The 7954-nt window shown below is 42.0% G+C and overlaps 1 long non-coding RNA gene across 1 annotated transcript in view; it reads left to right on the plus strand.

Annotated features, from left to right (window-relative positions):
- The window catches only part of LOC123780950 (uncharacterized), a 41610-nt gene extending 37743 nt beyond the window's left edge, over positions 1–3867 (plus strand). The window contains exon 3 of the long non-coding RNA XR_006776550.2: positions 534–3867. This is a non-coding gene — a long non-coding RNA (uncharacterized LOC123780950). The remainder of the gene's footprint in view (positions 1–533) is intronic.
- The last annotated feature ends 4087 nt before the right edge of the window (positions 3868–7954 follow it).

The raw sequence follows: 7954 nt of genomic DNA on the forward strand, positions 1-7954 counted from the left end.
TGTTGCATGGCTTCAAGCCACAAAGGCTTATTTTTTCTTTCTTTTTTTATTTTCAATTAGCCAACATATAGTACATCATTAGTTTTTGATGTAGTGTTCAGCGATTCATCAGTTGTGTATAACACCCAGTGCTCATCACAACCACAAAGGTTTATTTCTTGTTCAAGCCACATGTCAAGTGTGATTTGGCTTATCTTGATCATTCTGGAACCAAGCAGGATAGATCAGCTACCATCTCAAATGTATCTGGCTATTGTGTAAGAAGGAAAGGAGAAAATAGGAAAGCATGCATTGGCTGTTAAAGCTTCTGCCCCCACGGTTTTCACATTTTATTAGCCAAATCAAGTCATGTGGTGTGACTTTTTTTTTTTTAATGGACACAATATTTTGCAGATCCTCCAATCAAGAGGTTGAATCTAGTTCTCTATCCCCGACTAAATTTGGCCAGACTTACTTTGGCTAATGGGACAGTAGCAAATGTAATGTAAGTAGAGGCTTAAAACATTGAGGCTCGTTTCTCTTAATGCTTTTAGAACCACCCAAGGTTGACATAGAGGATGACAGAACACCTAGAGAGAGAGGCCATGCTGTTCCAGCTGTTCCAGCTATTCCACATAGGTAAGTGAGGTCATTCTCAACCGTCAAGTTCTAGCCAGCCTAGACCAGAAGAACCATCCAGCCAATTCACAGATTTTGAGAACTTTTTAAGCCACTAAATTTTGAGGTGGTGTGTTATGCCATAAGAGCTGACTTATACATATCTATATCTAATTTCATCTGGGAGAGAGCCATGATATTTTGAAAAAGTCTTATTGACCACCTCAATATGAAATCTGATTTAACCGTTTTCCTATCATTAGAATCACATTGTTACCTAATTCATTGTATCACATTCATTATAACTATAAATAAGCCTACCATGAACATCTTTGTGTATAAGTTTTTACCAAAGTTTCTGATTATTTCATCATAACAGATTGGTAGAAGAAGATTGCTGTCAAAATTTAAGCCTCTTGTGGGGCCCCTGGGTGGCTCAGTCAGTTGGGCGTCTGCCTTCAGCTCAGGTCATGATTCTAAGGGTGCTGGGATCAAGCCCCTCATCAGGCTCCCTGCTCAGCGGGGAGCATGCTTCTCTCTCTCTCTGTCCCTCTGCCCCTCCCCCAGCTCGTGCACGCACTCTCTCTCTCTCTCCCGCTCACTCTTTCTCAAATAAATAAAATAAAATCTTTTTAAAAAAATTTAAGCCTATTGAAAAAATGAAACAAGATGAAACCAGTGAGGGAGACAAACCATAGGAGACTCTTAATCTCAGGAAACAAACAGGGTTGCTGGAGTGGAGGGGGATTGGAGGGATGGGGTGACTGGGTGATGGACATTGGGGAGGGTTTGTGCTTGGTGAGCACTGTGTACTGTGTAAGACTGATGAATCACAGACCTGTACCCCTGAAACAAATGATGCATTATATGTTAATTAAAAAATATTTAGAAAAGAAGAAATTTAAGCCTCTTAATAATGACCAAATTATGAGCCAAAAGGATGATATTAATTTATAAATCCAATGAAAGTACATAAGCATACCCATTTCTCTTCACTCTCATTCAGCATCTAAGTGTGAGCTTTTAAAAGCCTATTTGCTAATCTAACGAGAGAAAAGTCTCATTTAAATTTTAATTTCTTTGCAAACCGAGGATCACTTTGTCTTACATATATTGCTTACAGTCAATAATTCTTACATAACACTCAGTGTATATGATAACATTTCCTTATTTTTCTATACTTTAAATTAAATACAGCTTCAGTGTCCCACAGGACAAAATTGGCAGAAAGCTCAACACCAGGTTTTTTTCCAGTTTCTTTTCTGTCTCTCAGAAGGTGACGAACCTGAAGCCCTGAATGGACATTATAAAGGTGGTGGGGCTCTGTGCTGGTGCCCCATCTCCCTCCAAGCTAGTTGCAGGGGAAACTTCATGAAGGGGTGAGACCATCTGGGTTCCCATAGCCTTGAAGGTGATGTTCAGTTTTTACATTTAGACATACCTTATTCAGGTCCATCTACCTCAGAGGCATTAGAGTGGGTGCAAGTCCCCTCCTGCTCAAATATTTAAGCACCTGTTGCTTGCCCAATATCATATTCTGTCAGCACCATAGGAAGGCAGGATACAGAACTCCAGTTCCCTTTATTTGGCAGAGTTATAATTTGAGAAAACTTGTGTGGCATGTGGGGGTGGGGAGGTGATGAAGGTGGCTGGGATGACAAGAGGTTACATGTACATATTACATAATGCTTTTCCCAAAGGAATGAGCAGGTATCTCAGAAGACAAACGATGTAACTGTTAGGAGTCTAATATAAATGTCAAAAGTCTAAGAAATTACATATAGAAGTATTGAACCTTAAGTCATCATATTTCTTCTGTAATTAAGAAAAAAATCACAATAATTTTAGTGAGTTAGAAAAGAAATGCAAAGTCAGACTATGAACAGACTATGAACTTCATGGATGGACTTACTATCAAGGCTCTCTATATCCACGCCTCCCATTCCCACTATTTTTTCATACCCTGCTCTTTGAAAAAGCTTGATTCCCCCACCAGATGTCATGGGACATAGCTTCCGTCAGTCAATGAATTGACAACTGTTCTCACCATTTGGGGTAGTGGGGTGGATCCCCAAACCCAGTCACATTCGTTTGCCTCCAAGGAGCATATAGTCCTATCTACAACACCTTTTCAGGTAAAGCAGCTGAGTGACAAAGCAAAGTCCTCATGAGACCCACTAACTGACCACCCATTGGGCTATGCGTGCCTATATTATGGTGGTCAGTCGGTGCAAGGGCATTGCCTGCATCTAAGACAAACGAAGAACTTACAAGAAAACACACAAAGTCTGCTAATGCCAAACACGTTATGAGGCAACGTTTGCCAGTGCAATCTGTGTGTTGTGTCTTCTATAAAAGAATGTCAGCAAAGGAAGGAAATGGAAACCATTCCCCAATGTGGGCAACCTCTCCTTGCTCACATATGTTAGAGCTGGGATAGTGGATACAAATTGGAGGGCGACTGAGAAGGCAGACTGGAAAAGGGGTCAGCTCTCCTACTTAGAATTTGTTGCTAGAAAACAGAAGAGCTTTTAGATGGGCCCCCCACAGAGCTGTTTTATTGCTCTAAGTCTACCGGGAGTTTTTTGATGAAGTTATTCCACCATAAAATTTCATATCTCCCTAAGATTCAACTTCAGCTAAAGGCCCTAAGGAAACAATGCCTCCTTTGAAAGAACTGAAGAGTCCAGAAGCTTCTGGGTTCAACTAGCCACTGTCTAAACTGACAACCTGCTCTGCAGCCTGAGGGATGATCAAACTTTACGGACTGGGAGAGAATTCCATGTCTGCTTCTGAGAGCTAGCTCTGATTGCCCTCTTTCCCATTAACAAAAACAGATGTGTGCTCATGAGCAAAGTAAACATTCAAGGTCAATATATGTTCCTCTCTGTGAATCTAGTTTGGCACTTGGATAAGAGCAATAGTCTATGAAGCGGAGTGGAACTTTTCTGTAACATTGCTGTCAAGCCACAGGACTCACGTCTGTGTATTAGGTTAACTGTTACATTAAATATCTATGCAATAGACCTTTTCTGTTTCATGGGGAATCATTTGAGCTATGATCAATCTACCGACATGGAATAGTTATCCTCTACCAGAGAAACAAGAGAGTATGATACTTGAGAGCCTGAGTTTGAATCCTGGTTCTATTGTTTACTATCTATGTAACCTTGTGCAAGTCGTTTAACTTCAGTTTCTATCTCAAAATGGAGGTTTTAATAGCATGTATCTCCTACCCTGTCAGCACTAAGCATGAAAAATGTTATCTCATTCTAGGATTATTCCATGGCACCAGAAGAAGTAGAATCCAGGAAGCCTGGATACCTAAACTTGTCTTCATTCATTCTTTCATCAAATATTTACCGAGTCCCTAAAATGTGCTGGTAGAAATAGAGCAGTGATGATGAAAAATGTAACTCAATGCCATCGTGGAGTTTATGGTTTCCTGCTTCATCTGCCACCCTCGATGTGACCCTTCCATGTCACTCAGCACCCTAAGTATAGTGTTTCTCAAAGTAATTTAAACATAAGAATTACCTGGCATTCTTGTGAAAACACAGATTCTAAGGCCTCATCCTGCTGAATATCCTAGGAAGATTCTGACTTCCTTTTCCTCACTGGCAAAATAGGGAGCAAAGCAACCCCTACCACAATCTCATTGTGCATTCCAAGAGAAAGAGCATATGGGAAAGGGCTTTGGAAACCATGAAGTCACTTTCCAGTGTGTGGCATCCAGGCTGTCTCTGGAGGTTCAAAGAAGCCAGCCAAGGGCCACTCAGCCTGTTCTATCTCAGTGTCCTCTCACCCCACCTCCTCTCTCTGCGCTCTCTGGAGACATGTGTCGGAAGCTACCCACCCCCATTTTAACCTAACGAGCTAATGGATCTCAGACTGAAACCAGCCTCAAGTCTACCACCAAGGTGGACACCTGTATTCATTCTAGGAGTGCCTATTATAAAGCTTCAGAGGGCCATTCAGTGGCCGTAACTGGTGGTTTTCAGGGGACAGCCCTGCCTTCCCTTGTCACCTGCTGAAATTGGAGATTAACCCAAAGATTAGAGTGGTGAACAGTAGGGTCTTAGTAAGTTCTCCTCATCCAGCCTCTGTCCATCTCCCCAGCTTTATCTCCTCCTCTTCCTCCTTCATTTCCTCCTCCTCCAAACATCCATCTAACCTCTGACTACCTCTTCCCTTCTTTCAGTAATAAAATCCTCCAGTTTTGAACTGGCCACAAAGCCATCTAGAATAATGACTACATTTTCCAGCCCCCTTGCTACTGTGATTAATGGAAAGTCAGCATAAATGTCAAATGGCTGCAACTGGGAACAGTCCTCCATAAATAACTGGCATGTATTTTATCCCTTTTCTATCCCATCCTGTCCTCCATCCTGCTGCTTGGAATGTATATGTAATGGCTAAAGCTCTAGCATCTATTTTGGATGTTGGGAACAAGACTACCCATCAGGAGAACTGGAATCGAGAAGGAGCCTGGAGCCCTGAGCACTGTGTGGAGCCAAGCCTCTAATCTGGTCTTGAATTATCAACCTCTGGACTCTTACATAAGAGAAAAACAAACTTCTATCTGTTTTAAGCCACTGTTATATTGGGTTTCTGCTACTCACATCCAAATGCGTCCTGACTGATAAACTGCTCAGGAGCTGGATTCTAGAATTAAACTGCCTAGGTTCTAGCCCTTATGAGCTCATAGACACAGGTCATTTGCTTCACTTCCTTGCCCCAGCTATAAAATGAGAATGTTAAGATAGCATCTACCTTCTAGGTAAGAAGGAGCTAATACACATGAAGCTTGACGTATGTAAGGCCTGGCACATAGCAAATGTCTAGAATAAAAGTATGCCCCAAAGTAGCAAGATTGAAGGTTATTTGTCTCTTGAATCAGGTGTAGGCTTTTTTAGTGCTGCAGCAATGGGAATAGTGGTAATAATAATATCTTTAAAATGTTTATAGAGCACTTTGCAGGAATCTTTTCAACATCTCTGTGAGTTACATATTATTATTTGCATTCCACAGAGAAGAAAATGGAAGGCTAGAGAAGTTTACTAACATGCAAAGACCACATAGCTACTAAGGGGCTGTGATAGGATTCACACCCAGGTCTCTAACCTGCGTATTCCCTTCATTTTCCACAAAGCTTAAGTGCAAGTTGTTGTACTGCTATGCATTCCTAACATGCCCTGAACGTGTAATTTTTGCGAAGGGACTCCCAGGCTAAATTTTTCTATTTGTAAAGAATCAAAACAAATGCCCAAATTCCCTGTGTAAGAAACTTTGTTTTCTGGTCCCTGACAGCTATGGGCCCTTTTATGTGATCACAAAAAAAAAAAAAAAAAAAAAGCCCTAGAACATACTTTGAAAAAAGGGATCCGACCAGAGCTCAGCTCAGCAATGGGAGTAGAGGAAAGCCTTGATCCACCTTGATTGCAATCCGGTTAACAGGGCCTGATTGATATTTCAGGCTCACCCTAAAAGGGGCCAAAGAAGAGTCGAGCATCTGGGGCAGGGATGAGGCTCCATGACAGTGCATGTGTTTTGAATTGGAGATTCTTTTAACAGAAGCAATTTGGAAGCAGGACTGGAAGCTGCTGCTAACTGGAACATTGCTGCCATTTTCCATGTTCCCTGAGGGCAAGGCCAGTAGCTCTCATTCCATTTGGGGGTATTTAAGTTAGATGCTAGGAGAACTTGTTCACTCTAATGATTGTGAAAGGCAGACACAAATGTGGATGCAGAATATTGTGACTTGTGCAGATTTTAAAAAGGTATAGGAAAAAAATCTTTCACACATAGAGGATAGGGACTGAGCCCCACCCTAGTAGAAAACAGGAGGTGAGCGCAAACAGTAAAGGTATAATGGTTCTGATCAGCGAACACAGACCTAAGTTCAAATCCTAGCTTATACGTTCAGTGATCTGGGTCCACCTCCTCCACCACTTGGATCCTCTTCCTCCCCTCTCTATAAAAAGAGGATCTCTACCTCTGAGAGTGACTGTGAGGTTGAAAAAACGTATGTCCAACATTATGGGAGTTGTTCAATACATATTCATTTCATCCTTTTCTCATGAATCTTTTCCTCTTCTTGACTTTATGATTCAGTACTTCCTGGAATTCTCAGGCACTAGAAGTTTTCCAGAGAGCTTAAACTGCTTAATTAGCTTCTGAGCTCTTCCAGCATCTTTCTGAGAGAGGTGAGTGGTAGAGATGGATCAGAAATCAGACAAACTGGGCTTTGCTTGCTGGCCCAGCAGCACCCCCTCACATGCCATTTTCCCCCTGTTCTCATGGGGCAAGAATGGGATTGTAACAAACAAGGGACTCTCCACAAGACGCTCCACGCAGCATATGGAATCAGTGTGGCCTGTGGCCATTGCTTGTGCACCTTGCTGCCTGCAGAGTCATCTATGAGGGCCTGAAATCTCCTAAAGTGTTGGGACTGGGGTCCAACAAGAGGCCGTGGGAAGAGCAGACATCAGCTGGCTGGTACACATCCCTGTATGGCCTGGAGCCTCGGGGCCCCTCAAGTATACAAGGTAAGGATGAGATGGGGTGAATGCTGAAGACTCTCTCTAAGCTCACCATTCCTCCAAGCCGGGATGTAGAGAATTTCTATAGGTGAATAGTGATATCTCGGTCCTCTGTTCCTTTCTGTAGGCTATATTCTTGAATCGTGTCTCTTGAAGAAAACATTTTTTAAGTCTATGGGGGGCGGGGCTCCTGGTAGGGGCAGCATGGGGAGAAGCGGGGAGTTAACAGTTAGGGGGGAGGTGGGAATGTGACAATATCATCTTAGAACGGGTCACTCCAATCTCTTGTGTTTGCCTGGGTTAGGGAGGCCTGCCTGCCTTGTTCTACTTCACAGGAAAATGACAAAAATGAGTGGGAAAAAGTTAAGTATCTCCATTTTGCCCCCAAGCCTTTTATAGTCTGCCACATCATTAAAAAGTCCTATTGCATAAGTCTTACACCCAAAGTTTAGAGAGAAAATATAAATTAAAAAGAATTTACATCCTCACAAAGTTTATTCTTTTCTTCACCTATATAATTTTTTATTTTAAAATGAGAGAGCTGATAAAGAATTCCTTTTCAACTCAGAGGCCCTATGTTTGTCCAATAACTTCCACTGTCAAGTGTAACTGCCCCAAAATGAACACAATCAATGACAAGCTGTTGAAAAGATTTGCCTTATATGATTTGTCTCTAAAGGTAAAGGGCACACATACAGTGTTATCTATCCTGATTCAATCCCAATATATCCTCCAAAGGGGAGACAGAGACAGAGACACAGAGAGAGAAAGACCCAAAAGGGAGAGGAATTGGCTCTCAGTAGCTTTCCACTCAG

Source organism: Ursus americanus, chromosome 17, assembly GCF_024610735.1.
Source record: "Ursus americanus isolate L20-20 chromosome 17, mUrsAme1.1.p, whole genome shotgun sequence".
In the NCBI taxonomy this organism is placed as follows: Eukaryota; Metazoa; Chordata; class Mammalia; order Carnivora; family Ursidae; genus Ursus; species Ursus americanus.